This window comes from Rhinoderma darwinii, unplaced genomic scaffold (genome assembly GCF_050947455.1).
Source record: "Rhinoderma darwinii isolate aRhiDar2 unplaced genomic scaffold, aRhiDar2.hap1 Scaffold_4384, whole genome shotgun sequence".
Taxonomy (NCBI): domain Eukaryota; kingdom Metazoa; phylum Chordata; class Amphibia; order Anura; family Rhinodermatidae; genus Rhinoderma; species Rhinoderma darwinii.
Window position 1 is genome coordinate 115,760 of NW_027463862.1, and position 3,973 is coordinate 119,732.

A 3,973-nucleotide genomic window follows, 5' to 3' on the forward strand; every position below is an offset into this window, starting at 1 on the left:
GGAAACCCCCAAACGTGACCCCATTTGGCAAACTACACCCCTCGAGGAACTTATTGAGGGGTATAGTGGGCATTTAGACCATACATTTTATTTATTTTTTTTGCTGCATTTCGTGGAATTAGGCTGTGAAATTTAAAATCACACATAATTTCTCCCAATTACGGCAATACCCCATATGTGGTCATAAACTGCTGGTTGGCCGAATGGCGGGGCTCAGAAAGGCAGGAGCGCTATTTGGCATGTAGATTTTGCTGGATTGGTTTCTGGGCGCCATGTCGCATTTGCGGAGCTTCTGAGGTACCAGTACAGGGGAAACCCCTTAAAAGTGACCCCATTTTGGAAACTAGAGGCCTTGAGGAATTATACTTTTCATGGGGTGCATGCAACTCTTTATCAGATTTTATTTTTAAGAGGCGTGGTGACTACAAAACCGCAATTCTACTGTTTATTCCTTTACAGCGTTCCCCGTGCGCTATAAATGACATATTCACTTTATTCTGCGGGGCGATACGATTACGGCGATACCAGATGTTTATAGTTTTTTTTTTATGTCTTACGGCGCTTGCACAATAAAATTATTTTTAGAAAAAAGCAATTACTTTCGGTGTTGCCTTATTTACACGAACCTGTCCGTTTTGCGTGCATAAAAAACGTAGCGTTTTCCTGCGTTGCATTTCCGTGTGGTATCTGTGTACGGTGCGCGTCTGCGGTTTTTACGCGCGTATGTCATCCGTATCACGCGTTTTTTTACATCAGCAAAAACAACTGGAGAAGGTGTTTGTTTTTTTCCCCTCATTCCTTTAGGAACGGTTGCGTGAATCACGCTCAGCACACGGATGTGCGTCCGTGTGCTGTCCGTGATTTTCACGCACCTATTGACTTCAAAGGGTGCGTGATGCGCTAAAAACGCACAAGTATAGGACAGGTCGTGAGCTTCACGCTTAGGACACACGCTGCGTGAAAAACACTGAATGTCCCCATTGAATTGCATAGGTCCGCGCGACGGACGTTTTTTTAACGCGTGTAACACGGACGTGAAATACGCTGGTGTGAATAAGGCTTAAGAGCCATAACTTTTTTATTTTTCCATCAAGAAAGCCGTGCGAGGACTTGTTTTCTGCGTAACGAACTGCAGTTTCGATCAGCACCATTGTTAGGTACATGCCACTTCTTGATCTCTTTTCATTCCATTTTTGGAGGGTGAAGTGACATTTTTTGATTCTGGTACGGTTTATTATCAGGCTATGTCCACACTGAGTTTTTTTAAAGTCAGAAAATTCTGCCTCAACATTCCGCATGGAATTTTGAGGCAGGTTTTAATCTGCCTGCACGCCGTTTGCCACGTTTTTGGCCCGCGTACGTAGCCGGCAGTGGGCAAAAAACTCTGCGAAATACGCTTTCTCTGCTTCCCATTGATGTCAATGGGAAGTCGGAGACGTAAACGCCCGAAGATAGGGCATGTCGCTTCTGTTTACCGCGAGACTGGTTTTCCGCTCGCAAAAAAAACTCCTCCGCCTCCCATTGAAATCAATAGAAGGCATTTTCGGCCGTTTTTTGGCGCGTTTTCCGGCACTGTTTCCGTGTAAAAAAAAACAAAACACGTAAAAAAACTCAGTGTGAACTGGCCCTTATTTTGTTTTTACTAAAACAGATGTGGCAGGAGAGGAGGTCCGCTTTAATGGGGGTCTATCATTGCTAGGGGGACACTTATGCTGCATTTCGGGGTAGGACCGAGCAACACATTACCGCAACGTGTAAACCCAGCTTTGCATAGGCTGAAAATCCCGGACATACAATTTACCCCCCACTAATGCTGGAGGTCCCCGGAGATGATCAGATATTCATGGTGTCGGAGATTCCCTTTAAGTGCGGAGCATGAAGATTTTTTTTAACATTTTTCGCCCACGAATGCAAAATTGTAGCAAAATACGCAGCAGTTTCACAAAACTGAACACCAGAACTCCGCATTAACGGCTGCATGGTTTAAATAAATTGTGGAAAGAAAACCCGACAAAACCGCTATGCGCGAGTGCCCCGTAAAATACAGATTCCCAGGATGATTGCCCAATACAAGAGTGAAAAAGTTTTAAAAAATATATATATATTTATTGTAGAATGTGGCGGAGTTGCTGTGCTGTGTTTTGTGGCGCCGGCCCTTTAACAACCGGTGATTGGTGAGATGAAGAGCGGGGGGGAGGGTCCTTCTTCTCACGTGGATATGGCCGTCAGTCCACCTTTACACAGCTCAGTCCTGGATCAGAAGAGACCGGGACGTTTCCCCATTTTTTTGTCCAATCTTAAAAAAGAAAAAAATATTTTTTTCACAAAACCTTCACCGGCAGAAGATGAAGACGGAGCAGAGGACGTCAGACTTACCGGATCTCGCTTCTGTTCTGCTCGTCACTGCTTCTCAGCACTGGAGGAGTCTTCATGGGAATTTCAGATGGTTTAGGTGGTAAAGGCCACGATGTTAGGGTGACAACTGCGAAAAAAAAACAGAAATTCAGTGCCCAGGCGGCTGTAGAAGAGATTTGAGGGGAGAAGATCATCAGTGGACGGCACTTACCTCACCTAAAGATGGTGAATGGGCCCTAAGTAAAGGATGGAATTAAGATGGCCGCTTTCTCTCCCGGGAGTTTCGGGACCCTGATGGTAAATGGGCCCCAAGCGACAGATGGAATTAAGATGGCCGCTTTCTCTCCCAGGGGTTTGGGGCCCTGATGGTAAATGGGCCCCGAGTGACAGATGGTACTAAAATGGCCGCTTTCTCTTCCGGGGGTTTGAGGCCCTGATGATAACCGTAGCCCCCGAAAGGTCTTCCATTTCCACATCATCAGGAAATTGGCGTCCGCCAATTTCCATTTTGTCACCCTCATCCTCCACGTCCTCCATCTCCACATCATCCGGAAACTGGCGTAGGCCAACCTCCATTTTTTCATCTTTGTCCTCCACGTCCACCATCTCCACATCATCCGGAAGCCGGCGTCCGCCAACCTCCATTTTCTCTACAGTACTCATCTTGGGAAACGTCTTCACCAACATCCTCTTCTTACGCGACACCTCCATGATGAGAGCCAGCAAGAGAAACTGACACCGTGGTCAATGTGTGACCCCAATTTATAAACTTTCTGATGTCATAACCGGTTGGCCATTATGTGGAAACGGAACACGTCCAGATTACAGGCCACGCCCCTTCATGACATCACGCTCAGGTTCTTCACAGTGCAGAGAAATAGAATCTTCCCACATTCTGGATGACATCACAAGAAGCGTATCCCAGTGAACCGTTACACCCGAGCGGCCATATAAAATGTAATATGGTACAAGAATACAGGCAGGAGGGTCACACTACACCCTCTGGGGAGGTTTCTATCACCTCAAAGAATTCCCAAATCAATGTGGTCAATTCCACAGACTTTCTAAAATATAGAATCGCACCCATAAAACATACAACACAGGCATTTACATACGTGTTCATGGACTCTCCCGCAAAGTGGTGTAATATGTGACCCCATAGAAAAATCGCTCAATGTTTTTCACCCATTGGCAGCCAACAAATGTGATCCCCGGCCGCTGATGGGTTGTCAGTTTTTTCCATAAATTATTATTTATTTTTAACAAGTGAAATAAATACACATATATGGTATCGCCGCGATCGTGATGGCCCGAGCAATAAAGTTAACACAATATTTAAAGTGCATGGTGAAGACCATAAAAAAAATCTGCCCCCCCCAAAAAAATATATCATAAAAGTTAATTCATATAATATATACACACAAAAATGGTGCCGTTAAAATACAACTCGACCCGCAGAAAACAAGCAAACATATAGTGACGTCGACGGAAAAATACAATAGTTACGGCTCTGGGGAAACTGCGATGCAAAAACGAATTATTTTTGTTTTTATTGTGCAAAGGTAGTAAAATATAAAAAACCTGTACATATGTGGTGTGACCAGAATCGTAGCGACAC

The 3,973-nt window shown here is 44.9% G+C and overlaps 1 long non-coding RNA gene across 1 annotated transcript; it reads right to left on the reverse strand.

The window, feature by feature from the left end:
• Window positions 1-2,084: 2,084 nt before the first annotated feature.
• On the reverse strand, window positions 2,085-3,207 carry LOC142714053 (uncharacterized). Its single transcript, XR_012870269.1, has 3 exons — window positions 2,567-3,207; window positions 2,377-2,482; window positions 2,085-2,296 (listed from the first exon to the last, which is right to left on the reverse strand). It is a non-coding gene; the product is annotated as an uncharacterized LOC142714053 (long non-coding RNA).
• Window positions 3,208-3,973: the final 766 nt, after the last annotated feature.